General features: G+C 39.8%; 1 long non-coding RNA gene across 1 annotated transcript; it reads right to left on the reverse strand.

Moving 5' to 3' along the window:
* Window positions 1-19,957: 19,957 nt before the first annotated feature.
* Window positions 19,958-20,897, reverse strand: LOC126475229 (uncharacterized). Its single transcript, XR_007586679.1, has 3 exons — window positions 20,596-20,897; window positions 20,325-20,435; window positions 19,958-20,147 (listed from the first exon to the last, which is right to left on the reverse strand). It is a non-coding gene; the product is annotated as an uncharacterized LOC126475229 (long non-coding RNA).
* Window positions 20,898-21,520: the final 623 nt, after the last annotated feature.

A 21,520-nucleotide genomic window follows, 5' to 3' on the forward strand; every position in this document is an offset into this window, starting at 1 on the left:
AGATTATATCATTGAGTGTCCGCCATATCTGAATTTACAGGCGTCTAAAGCTAGCGAAATGAGGGATGCTCAACTACCGGACCTACCGATAGATGGCTCTACCAGCTGATTACTACCGTCTGTATTGCCCGCCATATTTGAATTTGCCAAGAAGTTTCTCTCGGTCTGTACGGTGTATAAGGAATTAAGGATTATCGAAATGGTGATTTCTTGTTCCGCTTTCAATTGTGCGAAGCGATGGAGTAAGGAAAGTGACTTACCATTTCACAGGTGATAAGACTGCCGATACAATACGACAACAATACAGACTTAGTGCGTTTGCTAATTCGATGTTTTTGAACAGGTTTCCTCTAAAGCACCCAGAGCTGCTAAAGAAGTGGATTACTTCCGTGAAGCGGAAAGATTTTAAACCTAAGTCTTGCAGTTTTCTTTGCGGAAACCTTTTCCCACAAGATGATTACGTAGTGAGCCCTGGAACGTGGAAGAAACGTCTCAGATCCGAAGCAGTGCCATCAACTTTTGACTTTCCGACACATTTGATGCCACCAAATAAGCAGCCACGACGACATTTTAGGATTTTGAGTGACTACGATGCTTCTCCATTTGAGGTAGCTAATTAATTTCCTTGCTATGTGTGTGGTTTTGACTTTTGTGAATTTATTTCGTACGGACACAGATGGGCTACATAGGTCTAAGCAATGTTGTAATACAGTTCCATATTTTTGTTTTTAGCGTTCTGTCCTGGAGTCTGTGCTTCATTTGCCCTCTACAGAAGCTACTGATTGCGTGGGGAATGTTGTCAATGAGAATTCTTCCCTGGAAAGCATGTCCCATTTATCCAATGCAGAAGCTGCGAATTGTGTCGAAAACGTTAGTATAAGGATGTTTTCACATCCCCAAAGTTTTCTTATAATATTTTTCATCAAGCCTTGAGTTATTTCAATCATATATAACGAAATTATTTCTTTATTTCAGAGTGCAGTTGGTTCTCAAGTAATTGATTGTGGTATACAGTCGAAAGTAGAAATGGAAGACAAGGTATCCGAAACTTGCAATTTTTCTCAGACATTGTGCACGAATTAAAACGTAAACTGAAGTGTGTCTGTGAAAAACTTCGAAGAAGAGAGAATAAAGTGTTTTCCATGGATGACATCATAAGTTCATCGAAGGAGAAGGGGCATCTTCCTGAATAGTTACATAACTTCCTCAATCATCAGAAAGGAACATAAGTGGAATTAGTGTGCAATTTAGTGGACAACTCTCTCTCGTCAAAGGGTAATAGATACACAACAAATGTGAAAATGTTTGCGATGACTGTGTACTTTTATTCACCAGCAGCATATGAATACCTGCAAAAATTAATGCCTCTGACCCATAAATCATTGATTCCCAAAAGGGGGGCAAGTGTCGACTGTGAAACTGGCTTCTTAAAAGATGTTTTTAAGTAGGCCTACATTGATTCGAACCCAATTGTAAGGGACCAGTTCAGCAATTCATGTCTAATTGTAGACAGTGTGGCACTTAGGAAGCAAGTAGTTTGGGACCAAGGAACTAAGCAATACACAGGTTTTTTAGAGTTTGGTGGGGAAGTGCCTCAGTCAAAAGAAGTAATAGAGGCATCTGAGGCTCTGGTTTTCATGCTTGTCTCTATTAAAGGCAAATTTATATGCCCGATTGCATATTTCTTTATCAACGGTGTACAGGCAAATAATCAGGCCACACTGATAAAATCCGCTTTAGAGAGGCTGCATAGTTCTGGCATTAGGGTTTGGTGTGTTACATGTGATGGCTGCAAGGTAAATATAAGCACTTTACGTACACTTGGCTGTACTTTAAATTTTTCCAAGGGTGATTTTAAGAGCTACAATGTTTATTGTATCTTGGGCATGTCATATGATTAAGTTTGCCAGAAATGCTCTAGCAGAAGTATCTGCTATTGAGTCTCCAACTGGCATTATTAGATGGCATTTCGTTGAGCAATTGAACAAGGTACATCATCTCCAACTGGCACTATTAGATGGCCTTTCGTTGAGCAATTGAACAAGGTACACCAAGAAGAAGGTATGACATTTGCCAACAAACTATCAGGACAACATATAAGTTATGTAAATAGAAAAATGAATGTTTCATTAGCTCCACAGACTGAGTTCTAGTGTGACAGATAGTATAGAGTGTTTGAGGAGGGTTGGTGATCCAAATATTAAAGGAAGTGAAGCAACAGTAGAATTTTTGTATAATATTGATAGGATTATTGATATTCTGAACTCCAGAAATCCATTAGGTAAAGGGTATAAGAGCCCCCTGAGACTTGACAACAAATCTTATTGGCTTGGTATTTAAAAAAATATTAAATTAAAAAAAAATGGTTCAAATGGCTCTGAGCACTATGGAACTTAACAATTATGGTCAACAGTCCCCTAGAACTTAGAACTACTTAAACTTAACTAACCTAAGGACATCACACAACACCCAGTCAACACGTTGGTATTTTCAGACACACTGAAAATTATATCAAAAGCTTAAAAATCATTGGTGTTCCATTGCTGCTCCATGCAAGAAAAATTTTTGCTTTTGGGATAATTTTCAATGTGCAATCAGTAAGGCACATAGCTCTGACAAGTATGCTTCGTGTTGAATCTCCTTTGAAGTATTTGCTAACATATAAACTGTCACAAGACCACATAGAGCTTTTTTTCCCCTGCATTCGGTCCAGATGTGGTTGGAACAACAATCCAAAAGCATACCAGCTCAAATGTGCCATGAGAAAGTTGCTCTTGGGTAACAGTGTCACTGCAATGAATGGGAATTTCTCAAATTTTAATGTGTGTTGTTTGCCACCTGTTTATGATTTTCATGCAAGAAAGCATGTAGTAGAAAGTGATGAAAGTGCTGCAGAAAATGAAGTAGAGGAGTGGTGTGCACTTCTTGATGATAATATTAAGTTCTCATTTCACAAGTAAGACATACTCAATTATATTGCAGGGTATGTGTCATTGCGCCTTTCAAGGCAGATCACATGCAAAGACTGTCTTCACATACTGAAGCCACCAGTAGTTAAATCTGCATTAGAATGTGATTCTCTCTATGCTTTTCCCAATATGGCCAATAAAAATGCATTTGTAAATTTTGTTAAACGGGGAAAACTGGTTAAAACAAGTGACTGCATGTACTCTGTTGTAGAATACTCAGAAACTCTTTCAGATGATTGTGACTGCTGGGGAAATGTGACAAACATATACAGGCCAAGATTTTGCATTGTGTTAAAAATAAATTTGTAGATTACCCATTTCCTGCTCTTTATGATTACCGTTATGAAATTAGGATTGAGGACTTACATCAGACTCGACTTGTTTGTAAGATTGCATCCCTATACTCCTGCATACGCTTAAAAACATGTGGAAAAAAAGCCTGCTGAGAAAATTTTAAACAACAAATCAAGTAAAAGGCAGAAGTTAAATAAACTCATATTGTTTAATCATGTATAGTGCTCAAATTGGAAAAATTATGTAATGAGACATTCCATGCAGATGGGTGCGACATTTTGACAGATTTTTTAAAACTATTTTGTCCATAGATTTGTTGTTGTGTAATGATGAACTTCAAAAGATGAATCACATTGAAGTAAAATTAAGTCTTTACATCCTGTGTAGATATTGTAACAAAATTATAATTGTTTATTATACAAGCTTATTTTAAGATGTTTGGTGTTACAAAATATGCACTTGCATTAAAAACGGGTGATTTTTGTGAAATTAATGAAAAAAATGTGCTGAGACTTATTTGACAGATGGCTTTCAGTGTGAGAAAATATGTCCCTCAATAACTATGTTAACTTGAATTTTTCACTTTAAGAAAACAGTTTAATCACAGGATGGGTGTGATCTAATGAAGTATGCAGTGGCCCTATGTTTCAAACAGTAATGTTTGTGGATACTCTGCAACTTAAGAGCAATAAAATTGTTACTCTGTTAATTCTTGTTTTAATACTTCCTATAATGAACACAATGTTCCAGTTGATCATAAGCATTCTTATTACTTTATAACCATTCTAGAATAAGGGGACCTGAGTCAGGCAAAACCTAATTTTCTGAATTTTGTCCTTATTTTGTTAGGATGTCTTTCTATTATATTTTCCTGTGGAAAGGAGTGGTGGGGGGGGGGGGGGGAAGAGAATGCAAATAATCATATAGAATTATCTTTCTAGCATTACAAAGTACAGAATACAGTGATTACAGGTACACGTGGAAATCTAGGAAATTTCAGTATTCATGTTACATGCCTAATTTTCATCAACATTTACCTTAATTATACGGTTACACTTTTTACTGATTTGAACTGTGTACTACATGTTAAAAAGATTTTGTTTGGTCATAGTAATAAAAGCATTTCATTTTGTTAGTTCTTATGTCCCATACGGAACTGAAATTATCGAGTTATGATGACAAAGGAAGGAAATAACATTAAGGAATCTTACTTCACAGAAATTATGTAACAATGGTTACACTTTTTGCTTGTTAACTTTAACACAAACCATTTAGTTTTCCATTAAGAGTGAAAGCAGTTGCACGAGTCACATAAAGAACAAAGTTTCCCATAGGGAACTAAAGTATTTTACATTTGAATTATTGCAGACCCAAAGTATTGTGATCTTCATATTTCTATTTAAAAAAGTTTGTAACTCAAATTCACAGACATTTTGGAATCTGTACATACATGTGTGTAGCAAGGTACTTTTCATGTGCTATGTGGAACCTTTAATTTTCTGGCTTAAATATAATTTATTTCATGAATTACCTTTAATACCAGCACTGTCTGAATGCATTATTTACCATTTAGAAGAAGAAATATTAGTGTACAGAATAACAAACCTCATGAAAAATGCGAGAGATTGTTCTGTACAGAACTTGGAATGGCTCGTAATCAATAGCAGGTAAAAAAGAAGGCTTCTATTAAACGTTCAAAGAAACCAGTCAGTACCTCTTAATTCGCCATAGAGGTGATACAGTAATAAAACAATTTACTTTTTCAGAATTTCTGCTAAGTATTAAAAGTGTGAAGACGTATTCAATTAGTATTTGCTTTACCAATAACCTGTAGTACAAGCACACGTATAAGCAGATAATTATGGGAGTCGAGTTATGTTAAAATTAAAGATACTGACTATTATTACTTGCTCACAAAGCATTGTAGTTGCTGTACAATTTATGCTGTATGTGGTGTACCCAATGTGATTCCTGGAGTACATAATATTCTGTTATCCTGTGGGAGTGCACTGGTACCACACCTACTGAAAGTACGTTTTGTTGTGGAATAGTTGTATCAGGTGTCTGTACCACAAAACAGATCTCCACTGTGACACCCTCATGTTCTTGGTATGCTATTAGCTATTATTACAGGAATACTCTTCACATGGAGGAGGAAGCATAGTGAGATTTTCTTTTTCATCATTTCCAACATTGTACACAACTTTCTTGCACTTTTATGTTATCACATTTTTCCTTTGATAATCGAAAAGAGAGAGAGGGGAAAAAAATTTAAGCGAGCTTTCATAACTGAGAACTCTAATTGCGTCATTTGTTATTTTCAAAATGTTACTCTCTTTCCCAATACTGTCCTATTTCTTCAAACCAATTTTGAATTTCTCAGATTATTACATATTATTTACTGTACATTGTCCACTAATACTTCTGTTGTTACCAGATAGTTTGTAATGTGGCACTACCTTTGTGCCACTGGTATTGGCTAGTGTACTTTTGCAGATAAGAAAATCGACTGGACTAGATTGTCCTGTCAGTATAGGACAAATTCAGACAATATGGAACTTTTTACAATAAATTTGCAATATAATGTCACCCTTGTCTCACACAGATTGTAGCAGCCATTGGGGTGCCTGTCTGGCCAGCTTCTGCAGCTTTCACTTTCAGGTTTGTTTTTTGCTTGGGCCGTATACTGACAACCACTCATTCCAGTGATTGACACCATGTCAAAGACTGGAACCAAGATTCACAGAAATAGAATTCTGTGGTTGCAAGTCAAAGTGTAATTAATTTTGCTCACTGACATGTTTTGAATTCAATTTTAAATTTGTTTGGGTGTCAGACTGGAAAATTACAGTTTTAAGACACGCCAACCTTAAAATTAACAGCTGTGATCGAGGTTATTTTCAACAACTTCCTTCACTCCCTACATCATCATGGATCAGTCCAATACAAGTCATGCATTTAAGAGGAGCCTTAATGTTGGGCTTTGAGTTTATCTCATTCAAATGTATTTCTTGTCTCGTATCAAAGACTGAAGCACTGTTAAATACTGGTGCTTCTACCATATCACTCAGTTTAAATACACCGTGTCATGTACAGGCGTTAATAAAATCATGGCATTTAAATTACTGATCAAAGGGAGAGCCAAATTCGTAAGTGCATGTTGCAATTACAGTGTCAGCATGGCAATGCATCACTTCAGATAAAGAAAAATAACATTTTTTTCTGTTTATACATAAGTAATACTTTAATAGTTCAGTTGTAATTTCTGTTGTCAGTAAAGATACCCCTCAGCAAACGATGTCAACTTTTTTTCAAGAGACGTCTTCACTGTTGTCCACACTTGATTTTCCGAATTATACCAGTAGTTAAAAGTTTCGGCAAGTAAGGTAATTTGTTGACCTCCATTGAATCTTAAATAGTGTTTTAAAACGGGCAAATAAGTAAAGCACTCATAAAATGGTAAACAATTTATAGGTCCGCTTGTCGAACTTTCAAAACACACTCGAATTTAGGAATTTCATAGCAGAACTGTCACTGTTTTTTCTCGCTAGATTAGAAACACTTCATTATGTTGATGTGTAGATATCTAGAACATCCAATATAAAATACTTATGAGGGCGCAGAACGAAAAACATTTTCATCCGTGTTTTGACACTTCGTTTGTTTGCCAAATTCAGATATGGCGGACACTCAATTATACAACGTCTTGCCGGCACGCGCTAGAGCCATCTATCGGTAGGTCCGGTAGTTGAGCATCCCTCATTTCGCTAGCTTTAGACGCCTGTTCTGAATTTGGCAAAAAAACGAAGTGTCAAAACACGGATGAAAATGTTTTTCATTCTGCGCTCTCATAAGTATTTTATATTGGATGTTCTAGATATCTACACATCAACATAATGAAGTGTTTCTAATCTAGCGAGAAAAACAGTGACAGTTCTGCTATGAAATTCCTAAATTCGAGTGTGTTTTGAAAGTTTGACAAGCTGACCTATAAATTGTTTACTATTTTATGAGTGCTTTACTTATTTGCCCGTTTTAAAACACTCTTTAAGATTCAATGGAGTTCAACAAATTACCTTACTTGCCGAGGCTTTTAACTACTGGTATAATTCGGAAAATCAAGTGTGGACAACAGTGAAGACGTCTCTTGAAAAAAGTTGACATCGTTTGCTTAGGGGTATCTTTACTGACAACAGAAATTACAACTGAACTATTAAAGTGTTACTTACGTATAAACGGAAAAAAATCGTTATTTTTTCTTTATCTGAAGTGATGCATTACCAATCTGGATATATGCTGACACTGTAATTGCAACATGCACTTACGAATTTGGCTCTCTCTTTGATCAGTAATTTAAATGCCATGATTTTATTAACGCCTGTACATGACGCGGTGTATTTAAACTGAGTGATATGGTAGAAGCACTAGTTTTTAACAGTGCTTCAGTCTTTGATACGAGACAAGAAATACATTTAAATGAGACAAACACAAAGCCCCAACGTTAAGGCGCCTCTTAAATGCATGACTTGTATCATTTGGAAGTTAAGTCTAGTAATAATACTATATTGGACTGATCCATGATGATGTAGTAAGTGAAGGAACTTGTTGAAAATAACCCTGATCACAGCTGTTAATTTTAAGGTTGGGGTGTCTTAAAACTGTAATTTTCCAGTCTGACACCCAAACCATTTTAGAATTGAATTCAAAACATGTCAGTGAGCAAAATTAATTACAGTTTGAATTACAACCATAGAATTCTATTTCTGTGAATCTTGGTTCCAGTCTTTGAGTCTTCAGCAAGGTCCTGGAATCTATCCTCACCCGACGCATCCACCAGCATCTCCGCCAGCACCGCCTCCTTCCCGTTACCCAGTGTGGCTTTCAGCCGTCCTTCTCTTCCGACGACCTTCTCCTTCACCTCACTCATGTCCTTTCCGAAAACCTTAATTCCCGTCGCTTCGCAATCTTCCTCTCCCTGGACCTCGAACGTGCCTATGACCGCGTCTGGCATTCCGGTCTCCTCTTCAAGCTCCAAACCTTCGCCCTTCCCATTAACTACGTCCGTCTGATCGGCTCCTTTCTCTCCCACCGTCCTTCCTACGTCACCATCCATAACACAGATTCCTACACCTTTTTCCCCTCCGCCGGTGTGCCCCAAGGCTCCGTCCTCTCCCCCCTTCTGTACCTTTTGTACACGGCGGACTTGCCGCCTCCGTCACCCCCCGTCCACCTTCTCCAGTTTGCCGATGACACTGCCTTCCTTGCCCTTGCCCCCACCCTGCAGCGCTCCCAACACCTTCTCCAATCCCATCTTGACCAGTTCACCGCTTGGTGCAACCAGTGGTTGCTCAAGGTCAATCCCCTCCAAAACCCAGGCTATCATTGTAGGCAAAACCACCCCCTTCCTTCCGCCTCCTTGATTTCTACATCACCATCAATGGCCGTCCTATCGCCCTCACTCCCACTCTTCAGTACCTTGGCGTCACCCTCGACCGTCGCCTCTCCTGGACTCCCCACCTCCGGACAATCCAAGCCAAGGCACGCTCCCAACTCAGTCTCCTCAAGCTCCTCTCTGGCCGTACGTGGGGTCTGGACTCCTCCTCCATCCTCCACACCTATAAATCCCTCATCCGCCCTATCCTTTGTTATGCCCATCCGGCTTGGATCTCCGCCCCCCCCCCCCCCCCCCCTACCTTTTATAAATCCCTCCAAATCCTTGAACGCCATGCTCTCCGCCTCGCCTATCGCATCCGTCTCCCCTCCCCCACGCGGATCCTATATGATCTCATCCCCTTCCCCCACCTCCTCCTCTTCCTTGAAAGGATACGGATCCTGTACACCTCCCGCAAACTCGATCCTCCTCGTCTGCTTGTCTCACCCATCCTCTCCCACCCCCGCCCGCTGCCACGCCTGTATTCCCACGTCCCACCTGGTCTCCATCTCTCCACCCTCCACACCCTCTCCCAAGGTGGCTTCCGCCAGCTCCCCCTCCCTGATGATGTCCTCCTCCCCTCCTTCTACCCCTCCTATCAACGTTGATCCTCCCCCCCTCTTCCGGTGTCCTTTCCTTTAGGCACCCTCCCTCCTTTCTCTTTCCTTTTCCCCAATCCCCTCCCTCCTTCCCTCTTCCCCCGGGCTTCCCCTCCACCTTCCTCCCTTCCCCCTATCTCCCCTGCCCGTGGCATCTGCTCTCCCCTCTCCCTCTCCCACCCCCCACCCCCTCCTCTCTTGGCAGGTCCCCGGACTCGTACACGGTTAGTGAACATTAGCGCGCCGGAGATCAATGCCTCGTGTTCTGTGTGTGCCGTCGTTTTGTGCTTAAGTGCTTCAGTGTTATTCGTTTTGTGCACCTACGTTCACGTGTGCCAATTTTCGTCTCTGTCTGTGTCCAAGTGTATGCACAATTTTATCTTGGACTCTACGTCCGTGAACGGCACCTTGTATTTTAAAAAGTGTTTGTCTTCGTTTATATGTCCACCCTGTTTATTCTCGAAATGTCTTCATTTGTCTATTTGTGTTTCTCTGCGGCCCAAGAACGGCGTAGTGTGCTGCTGCAGGCCTGCCTTAGTGTAAAAAGTTCCATATTGTCTGAATTTGTCCTATACTATCCATTATAGTCCAGTCGATTTTCTTATCTGCAAAAGTACGCTAGCCAATACCAGTGGCACAAAGGTAGTGCCACATTACAAACTACCTGGTAACAACAGAAGTATTGGTGGACAATGTACAGTAAATAATATGTAATAACCTGAGAAATTCAAAATTGATTTGAAGAAATAGAACAGTATTTGGAAAGGGAGTAACATTTTGAAAATAACAAATGACACAAGTAGAATTTTTAAGTTTTTATGAAAGCTCGCTTAAATTTTTTTTCCCCCTCTCTCTCTTTTCGATTATCAAGGGAAAAATGTGATAACACAAAAGTGCAAGAAAGTTGTGTACAATGTTGGAAATGATGAAAAAGAAAATCTCACTATGCTTCCTCCTCCATGTGAAGAGTATTCCTGTAATAATAGCTAATAGCATACCAAGAACATGAGGGTGTCACAGTGGAGATTTGTTTTCTGGTACAGACATCTGATACAACTATTCCACAGCAAAACGTACTTTCAATAGGTGTGGTACCAGTGCACTCCCATAGGATAACAGAATATTATGTCCTCCAGGAATCACATTGGGTACACCACATACAGCATAAACTGTATAGCAACTACAATGGTTTGTGAGCAAGTAATAACAGTCACTATCTTTAATTTTAACATAACTCTTGACTCCCATAATTATCTGCTTATACGTGTGCTTGTACTACAGGTTATTGGTAAAGCAAATACTAATTGAATAGGTCTCCACACTTTTAATACTTCTGAAAAAAGTAAATTGTTTTATTACTGTATCACCTCTATGGTGAATTAAAGAGGTACTAATTGGTTTCTTTGAACATTTAATAGAAGCCTTCTTTTTTACCTGCTATTGATAAAGAGCCATTACAAGTTCTGTACAGAACAATCTCTCGCATTTTTCATGAGGTTTGTTATTCTGTACACTAATATTTCTTCTTCTAAATGGTAAATAATGCATTCAGACAGTGCTGGTATTAAAGGTAATTCATGAAATAAATTATATTTAAACCAGAAAATTAAAGGTTCCACATGGCACATGAAAAGTACCTTGCTACACACATGTATGTACAGATTCCAAAATGTCTTTGAATTTGAGTTACAAACATTTTTAAATAGAAATATGAAGATCACAATACTTTGGGTCTGCAATAACTCAAACATAAAATACTTTAGTTCACTATGGGAAACTATGTTCTTTATGTGACTCATGCAACTGCTTTCACTCTTAATGGAAAACTAAATGCTTTATGTTAAAGTTAACTAGCAAAAAGTGTAACTATTGTTACATAATTTCTGTAAAGTAAGATTCATTAATGTTATTTCCTTCCTTTGTCATCATAACTCGATAATTTCAGTTCCGTATGGGACATACGAACTAACAAAATGAAATGCTTTTATTACTATGACCAAACAAAATCTTTTTACATGTAGTACACAGTTCAAATCAGCAAAAAGTGTAACCGTATAATTAAGGTAAATGTTGATGAAAATTAGGCATGTAACATGAATACTGATATTTTCTAGATTTCCACGTGTACCTGTAAAGGTACGTTTACACTGGGATACATGTATCGCGACATGTATGAGCGACATGTCAATTTGACGTGTCTCGATACATCACCTCATACAAAAATTCACGGAACTTGTATGCGGACCCTCGAGCTCATACATGTCGCGTATACATTTTGTATATCGCTTTTTGGCCATATACGCGACATGTATGAGCGACATTTGAAGAACTCGCGCATGCGCAGTACTATCATTTCGTGTCGTCTTGTCGCCTGCCGCTTATTTTGACGATTAGCGCATGCGTAGTACCAGGTAGTTTTGGAGGTGCCGACTATCGTTTCGACGTTAATGTATCTGCATAGAACATCAAAAAGTTCCATATGCAACATTATTCTTCGTGTTTGCGAGGCTATTGTGCAAGTTTTATGCCAAGAAGTGAAGGTAAAAGTCTGATATATATCAGAGTATGTAATACATTCTATAATTTTTTCGTGCATTTGGCACGTATATCAATTTTTTGCTATTATTCCGGCGGCCTCGCGTGATAATGTTGACAACGGATGCCGACAATCGTGTGTGAGACGTTGGCATTAGCAATCGCGCGACAGTGCAAATGTTTTGTAATGAAATCTTCGTTTCAAGAGGAATCCCTAATGTCCAAAAAACGGAGTGTTACTGCCAACTGATCCTCTGGTGGAATCGCTTCCCGAAAGTTTGTGTTGGTTTTGGACACAAGAGGAGCCACAAGTGATAACAAACCGCGGAAATCCTCCATACTCATCCTAACATAATTTCTAAAATATGCGCCATCCTTTAGCGTTAATTCGCGAGAAACTCTCTCTGCCACCATCTACGCTTCCTCCGCCTTTTCTTCCTATTATCTTCCAAAAGAGCAAATGTACCAGCACATAAAAATGTGAAATCTTCCAAATCGTCGTCGAAAGCTCTCGCACAGTGATACATATCAACCAGTGTAAACGCACGCTCATACATGTATGAGGTTGATACTTGTCAACTCATACAAGTCGCGATACATGTCGCAAAGTCGCATATACATGTATCTCATACATGTGCCGATACAAATGGCAGTGTAAACGCACCTTAATCACTGTATTCTGTACTTTATAGGGGTCGACAGAAGCGTCCGATCCAACGCGTCGGCTTTGACCCGTGACGTAAGGGTGTTGTCGTGTGTGACATCATGACGGCGCGGAGTTTGGTTTGAGTGTGGCTGTCTCCAGTTCTGTTTTATCTTATTTTATTTACTTTTCTGATCTGTTTGTTCTATCTCGTGAGATTTTTTTTAAAATTTAAAAACACTTATTGCTTATTTTAATAATCTGTTTCCTCAAATTTCTGTTTTAGTTTATTATATTTATCTTTCTGATCTGTTCGTTCTATCCCTTGAGATTTTTTTTTTAAGACAAAAAACACTAATCAGCTACTGAAGCATCTTTATCTTCTATGGGTTGCAGGGGTTACGACCCCTGGGGAGGTGGGTGGGTATTCATGCATGGCTGTCTTCACTTACACGTTGTAGCTACGCAAGGCGTCTAAATTTGTTTATATTTAGTTTGCCCTCCACCCAAAACACCCCATTTCCCGCGCTTGTCCCGTTAGTGTCATTAGGCTTCTTGTGGGAAGTGTGTGTGTTTGTTTTTGTTTCCGCCATATTTGTGACGTCACGGGTCAAAGCAGACGGGTGGGATCAGACGCTTCCGTATTTCCCTTTGTAGTGCTAGAAAGATAATTCTATATGATTATTTGCATTCTCTTCCCCCTCCCCCCTCCCCTCAACACAGGAAAATATAATAGAAAGACATCCTAGCAAAATAAAGACAAGATTCAGAAAATTAGGTTTTGCCTGACTCAGGCCCCCTTATTCTAGAATTGTTATAAAGTAATAAGAATGCTTATGATCAACTGGAACATTGTGTTCATTATAGGAAGAATTAAAACAAGAATTAACAGAGTAACAATTTTATTGCTCTTATGTTGCAGAGTATCCACAAACATTACTGTTTGAAACATAGGGCCACTGCATACTCCATTAGATCACACCCATTCTGTGATTAAACTGTTTTCTTAAAGTGAAAAATTCAAGTTAACATAGTGATTGAGGGAAATATTTTCTCACACTGAAAGCCATCTGTCAAATAAGTCACAGAACATTTTTTTTTCATTAATTTCACACAAATCACCCATTTTTAATGCAAGTGCATATTTTGTAATGCCAAACATCTTAAAACAAGCTTATATAATAAACAATTATAATTTTGTTACAATATCTACACAGGACGTAAAGACTTAATTTTACTTCAGTGTGATTCATCTTTTGAAGTTCATCATTACACAACAACAAATCTATGAACAAAATAGTTTTAAAAAATCTGTCAAAATGTCACACCCATCTGCATGGAATGTCCCATTACATAATTTTTCCAATTTGAGCACTATACATGATTAAACAATATGAGCTTATTTAACTTCTGCCTTATACTTGATTTGTTGTTTAAAATTTTCTCAGCAGGCTTTTTTTTCCACATGTTTTTAAGCGTATGCAGGAGTATAGGGATGCAATCTTACAAACAAGTTGAGTTTGATGTAAGTCCTCAATCCCAATTTCACAATGGTAACCATGACCAAGAGCAGGAGCAGGAGAAGGAGATGGGTAATCTACAAATTTAATTTTAACACAATGCAAAATCTTGGCCTGTATATACACTCCTGGAAATGGAAAAAAGAACACATTGACACCGGTGTGTCAGACCCACCATACTTGCTCCGGACACTGCGAGAGGGCTGTACAAGCAATGATCACACGCACGGCACAGCGGACACACCAGGAACCGCGGTGTTGGCCGTCGAATGGCGCTAGCTGCGCAGCATTTGTGCACAGCCGCCGTCAGTGTCAGCCAGTTTGCCGTGGCATACGGAGCTCCATCGCAGTCTTTAACACTGGTAGCATGCCGCGACAGTGTGGACGTGAACCATATGTGCAGTTGACGGACTTTGAGCGAGGGCGTATAGTGGGCATGCGGGAGGCCGGTGGACGTACCGCCGAATTGCTCAACACGTGGGGCGTGAGGTCTCCACAGTACATCGATGTTGTCGCCAGTGGTCGGCGGAAGGTGCATGTGCCCGTCGACCTGGGACCGGACCGCAGCGACGCACGGATGCACACCAAGACCGTAGGATCCTACGCAGTGCCGTAGGGGACCGCACTGCCACTTCCCAGCAAATTAGGGACACTGTTGCTCCTGGGGTATCGGCGAAGACCATTCGCAACCGTCTCCATGAAGCTGGGCTACGGTCCCGCACACCGTTAGGCCATCTTCCGCTCACGCCCCAACATCGTGCAGCCCGCCTCCAGTGGTGTCGCGACAGGCGTGAATGGAGGGACGAATGGAGACGTGTCGTCTTCAGCGATGAGAGTCGCCCTGCCTTGGTGCCAATGATGGTCGTATGCGTGTTTGGCGCTGTGCAGGTGAGCGCCACAATCAGGACTGCATACGACCGAGGCACACAGGGCCAACACCCGGCATCATGGTGTGGGGAGCGATCTCCTACACTGGCCGTACACCACTGGTGATCGTCGAGGGGACACTGAATAGTGCACAGTACATCCAAACCGTCATCGAACCCATCGTTCTACCATTCCTAGACCGGCAAGGGAACTTGCTGTTCCAACAGGACAATGCACGTCCGCATGTATCCTGTGCCACCCAACGTGCTCTAGAAGGTGTAAGTCAACTACCCTGGCCAGCAAGATCTCCGGATCTGTCCCCCATTGAGCATGTTTGGGACTGGATGAAGCGTCGTCTCACGCGGTCTGCACGTCCAGCACGAACGCTGGTCCAACTGAGGCGCCAGGTGGAAATGGCATGGCAAGCCGTTCCACAGGACTACATCCAGCATCTCTACGATCGTCTCCATGGGAGAATAGCAGCCTGCATTGCTGCGAAAGGTGGATATACACTGTACTAGTGCCGACATTGTGCATGCTCTGTTGCCTGTGTCTATGTGCCTGTGGTTCTGTCAGTGTGATCATGTGATGTATCTGACCCCAGGAATGTGTCAATAAAGTTTCCCCTTCCTGGGACAATGAATTCACGGTGTTCTTATTTCAATTTCCAGGAGTGTATTTCTGTCGCATATCCCCAGCAATCACAAACATCTGAAACAGTTTCTGAGTATTCTACAACAGAGTACACGTAGTCACTTGTTTTAACCAGTTTTCCACAGTTAACAAAATTTACAAATGCAGTTTTATTGGCCATATTGGGAAAAGCATAGAGAGAATCACATTCTAATGCAGATTTAACTACTGGTGGCTTCAGTATGTGAAGACAGTCTTTGCATGTGATCTGCCTTGAAAGGCGCAATGACACATACCCTGCAATATAATTGAGTATGTCTTACTTGTGAAATGAGAACTTAATCTTATCATCATGAAGTGCACACCACTCCTCTACTTCATTTTCTGCAGCACTTTCATCACTTTCTACTACATGCTTTCTTGCATGAAAATCATAAACAGGTGGCAAACAACACACATTAAAATTTGAGAAATTCCCATTCATTGCAGTGACACTGTTACCCAAGAGCAACTTTCTCATGGCACATTTAAACTGGTATGCATTTGGATTGTTGTTCCAACCACATCTGGACCAAATGCAGGGGAAAAAAGGTGTATGTGGTCTTGTGACAGTTAATATGTTAGCAAATACTTCAAAGGAGATTCAACACGAAGCATACTTGTCAGAGCTATGTGCCTTACTGATGGCACATTGAAAATTATCCCCAAAGCAAAAGTATTTCTTGCATGGAGCACCAATGATTTTTAAGCTTTTGATATAATTTTCAGTGTGTCTGAATATACCAACATGTTGACTGGATGTTGTGTGATGTCCTTAGGTTAGTTAGGTTTAAGTAGTTCTAAGTTCTAGGGGACTGATGACCATAGATGTTAAGTCCCATAGTGCTCAGAGCCTTTTTTTTTAAATTTTATTTATTTTTTAATTTTTTTTAAATACCTAGCCAATAAGATTTGTTGTCAAGTCTCAGGGGGCTCTTATACCCTTTACCTAATGGATTTCTGGAGTTCAGAATATCAAAAATCCTATCCATATTATACAAAAATTCTACTGTTGCTTCACTTTCTTTAATATTTGGATCACCAACCCTCCTCAAAAACTCTATACTATCTGCCACACTAGAACCCAAAGTCTGTGGAGCCAATGAAACATTCATTTTTCTATTTACATAACTTATATGTTGTCCTGATAGATTGATGGCAAATGTCATACCTTCTTCTTGCTGTACCTTGTTCAATTCCTCAACGAAATGCCATCTAATAATACCAGTTGGAGACTCAATAGCAGATACTTCTGCTAGAGCATTTCTGGCAAACTTAATCATATGACATTTCCAAGATACAATAAACATTGTAGCTTTTAAAATCACCCTTGGAAAAATTTAAAATACGGCCAAGTGTACGTAAAGTGCTTATATTTACCTTGCAGCCATCACATGTAACACACCAAACCCTAATGCCAGAACTATGCAGCTTCTCTAATGCGGATTTTATCAGTGTGGCCGAGTATTTGCCTGTACACCTTTGATAAAGAAATATGCAATCGGGCATATAAATTTGCCTTTAATAGGGACAGGCATGAAAACCAGAGCCTCAGATGCCTCTATTACTTCTTTTGACTGAGGCACTTCCCCACCAAACTCTAAAAAACCTGTGTATTGCATAGTTCCTTGGTCCCAAACTACTTGCTTCCTAATTGCCACACCATCTCCTATTAGACAAGAATCGCTGAACTGGTCCCTTACAATTGGGTTCGAATCAACGTACTTAAAAACATCTTTTAAGAAGCCAGTTTCACAGTCGACACTTGCCACCCATTTGGAAATCAATGATTTAAGAGGCATTAATTTTTGCATGTATTCATATGCTGCTGGTGAATAAAAGTACACAGTCATCGCAAACATTTTCACATTTGTTGTGTAACTATTACCCTTTGACGAGAGAGAGTTGTCCACTAAATTGCACACTGATTCCACTTGTGTTCCTTTCTGATGATTGAGGAAGTTAAGTAACTTCTCAGGAAGATGCCCCTTCTCCTTCGATGAACTTATGATGTCATCCATGGAAAACACTTTCTTCTCTCTTCTTCGAAGTTTTTCACAGACACACTTCAGTTTACGTTTTAATTCGTGCACAATGTCTGAGAAAAATTGCAAGTTTCGGATACCTTGTCTTCCATTTCTACTTTCGACTGTATACCACAATCAATTACTTGAGAACCAACTGCACTCTGAAATAAAGAAATAATTTCGTTATATATGATTGAAATAACTCAAGGCTTGATGAAAAATATTATAAGAAAACTTTGGGGGTGTGAAAACATCCTTATACTAACATTTTCGACACAATTCGCAGCTTCTGCATTGGATAAATGGGACATGCTTTCCAGGGAAGAATTCTCATTGACAACATTCTCCACGCAATCAGTAGCTTCTGTAGAGGGCAAATGAAGCACAGACTCCAGGACAGAACGCTAAAAACAAAAATATGGAACTGTATTACAACATTGCTTAGACCTATGTAGCCCATTTGTGTCCGTACGAAATAAATTCACAAATGTCAAAACCACACACATAGCAAGGAAATTAATTAGCTACCTCAAATGGAGAAGCATCGTTGTCACTCAAAATCCAAACACGTCGTCGTGGATGTTTATTTGGTGGCATCAAATGTGTCGGAAAGTCAAAAACTGATGGCACTGTTTCGGGTCTGAGACGTTTCTTCCACGTTCCAGGGCTCACTACGTAATCATCTTGTCGGAAAAGGTTTCCACAAAGAAAACTGCAAGACGTAGGTTTAAAATCTTTCCGCTTCACGAAAGTAATCCACTTCTTTAGCAGCTCTGGGTGCTTCAGAGGAAACCTGTTCAAAAACATCGAATTAGCAAACACACTAAGTCTGTATTGTTGTCGTCTTGTATCGGTAATCCTATTACCTGTGAAATGGTAAGTCACTTTCCTTACTCCATCACTTCGTACAATTGAAAGCGGAACAAGAAATCACCATTTCGATAATCCTTAATTCCTTATACACCGTACAGACCGAGAAAAAACTTCGTGGCAAATTCAAATATGGCGGGCAATACAGACGACAGTAATCAGCTGGTACAGCCATCTATCGGTAGGTCCGGTAGTTGAGCATCCCTCATTTCGCTAGCTTTAGACGCCTGTAGTCGAGTCCAACTGCGATTACCATGACAAGTCGCGACTAAGAGTCGCAAGTAGCAACTAAAAAGCGCAGTTAACAGTGCCATCTGTTGGCTAAAGTTCGTACTACGTCTATTCCTGCGATACGATATCGAGTCTGCGATTTCCGTGACAAGTCGCAACTAAGAGTCGCAAGTAGCAATTAAAAAGCGCAGTTAGCAGTGCCATCTGTTGAGCAAAGTTTATACTACGCTATTCGCTACCGAGAAACTGCGATTTCTGTGACAAATCGCAACTAAGAGTCGCAAGTAGCAACTAAAAAGCGCAGTTAACATTCTTTTCCTAGTGCCATCTGTTGACCGACGTACGTACTTCGTTATGAGAGATCGGTGTGCTGTGTGTGCATTTTTGTTCACGTTGAGATACAAAGTCGTAAAGTTAAATGTGCGCTGAAAAATCTGCAGTTGAGATACCAGAAATATTCAAGCATATGGCTTCTTGCTAGAGATGAACCTTTATTTATGTTTGTTTGGATCATTAATTTCAGAAGCATTATAGACAGAAAAGTGGAGGTAATGGACTTGTACCACTATTGAAATAAGCCCTTCACATTATATGACGACGTGCACATTCAGCATCAGTTATGGTTGGTCAAACACAGCTGTGACTCTGAAAGTATTATATTAATAAGAAGCAACATTGCCTTTCTCTCCCGAAAATATCAAGCAACGTAACAAATGTGTTTGATTCTGCTTCCAATATGACAGTTTTGCTTAATACTCCACATGCCTACAGGACTTTGCAATGTTAACACAGAGGAACTCAGACATCTGTATAAGTGTAGTGAAATGAAAACAGTATTATTGGGTCATATGAATGCCTCACTTTTGTTCCGACACAGTTCAAGACTCGGGATAAAAGTTTTACACCTGGTGTTCTACATGGCAACTTCACACACAAGAACTTTTTGCCGACACTACTACCACCTACATAAGTAAGCTTTTCCTGTGTTACTTTCAAGTAATGCACTTAACCTATTCCTGATTTAAATGGAAGATCTGTACTTCCCACTTTCATATCAACAGCCTCAAAATGCATATTGTAGACTTTGGGATATGTTACAGGTCAGTGTCACACCAAGATTGTGGTGACGGGGAGGGGGGGGGGGGGGGGGCAAGATTGTGGCGACGGGGAGGGCGGCATGTCACTCTCCAACTAGTGTTTACCAGTAAATAAGTGGCGGTAAATTACGGGTATAGGACGGCTTAAACATGTGGAAAATGAGATTTTCATTATTCACTCACTGTATTTAACATTTATTATTCCTTTAAAATCGCACAACAACTTCAATAAAACACAGTTTAATCACTCATCTGCACACTTATTTCACAATAATGTCACTTTTAAACTGCAAAATCTTCTAAGAGCTGTCTTGAATCTTCACGAGTCTCTCTCAACAGCCTTGATGTGGATAGATACGTACAGCAACCAGTAATCAGAGTCAGAACTGTGTCTGCAAAATCGCAAGGATTATTAAACAATTTTTGCTGTCACTAATTACAAGTAATATAATTGACAGAGTAGAGTGCTAAAATTTGCTCTAATGAAAGCCACTCAATGGGGTATATTTCACATTTGCAAGAACGATCTCACTGAAGTAATTAAGTCCATCGAAACATTAGAAACTAACCTCTCGTCTGACGAAAACGGTCTAAAGACGCAGTGGCAATTTCTCCAGATCTGTTGACAATGATATTTTGAGTTATCACATTACTGAGTGACTAAAATGTAGTTCGCGTACCTGTGAACATAACAATATGGTAGAATTCATTAATTATGAACACGAACTATTACGCTACTGTATGGCTACTTACATATTAATTACACTATTAATATTTTCACAGTTGTTTCTTCAATACAAAATTAAAGCCAACGGAACAACAAACGTAAAACATACTTACCAATGACAGGTTTGTTGAGATGCAATTTTCTGTGTGGACAGATGTAACTTTTTCATACGGTGGTAAGTCGCAGAAATCGCAGGAGCAACAGAAATCGCAGAAGTAGCGGAAGTCGCAGAAATCGCAGAAGTAGCAGAAATCACAGAAGTCGCAGAAGTAGCGGAAGTCGCAGAAATCGCAGAAGTAGCAGAAATCACAGAAGTCGCAGAAATCCCGGAAGTAGCAGAAATAGCAGTGGCGGAGGGATACACGACCTAGGTTCCTTAACTGCGACAAATCACAGTTGAGAATAACAGATACTGAAAAGTAGCATCCACAGAAATCACTGATATCGGAAAATCGCAGTTTAGCCCATCACTAGTTTGTTGTATGTATGAATCTTTGCTAAATTACTTCAATATCTAGTCCTTAGGATTGCAATACAAACTGTATTTTATCTTGTAAATACCTAAACATGTCCAATATCCTTGTATATATTCTATACATGTAGGATTTGAAGGACTAAAAGGAAACCACTGACAAAATCCACAATATGGTAATGCAAGACCACCGAATAAAAATTCGTGAGATTGCTGAGACGATGTGCATCTCAACTAAGTGAGTACATAGCATCTTGTGCAGAGAATTGGCCATGAAGAAGCTGTGTGGGAGGCAGTCACTGTAATTGCTCACAGTTGACTAGAAGCACATCCAGTACAACAATTCAACATAACGTCTGGCGACATTTAATTTCAACCCACAAGGTTTCTTGCTCCAATTTGTGACTGTCGATGCAACCTGGATCCATCATTACACACCAGAGACAAGCCAGCAGTCAAAACAACGAACAAAGACTGGTGAAAGTGCACCAAAGAAGCCAAATGCCATTTAGTTGGCTGGTAGGGTGATGAATACCACTGTTTTTTAGGAATCCCAAAAAATAATC

The sequence above is a fragment of the Schistocerca serialis genome, chromosome 4 (assembly GCF_023864345.2).
Source record: "Schistocerca serialis cubense isolate TAMUIC-IGC-003099 chromosome 4, iqSchSeri2.2, whole genome shotgun sequence".
Taxonomy (NCBI): domain Eukaryota; kingdom Metazoa; phylum Arthropoda; class Insecta; order Orthoptera; family Acrididae; genus Schistocerca; species Schistocerca serialis.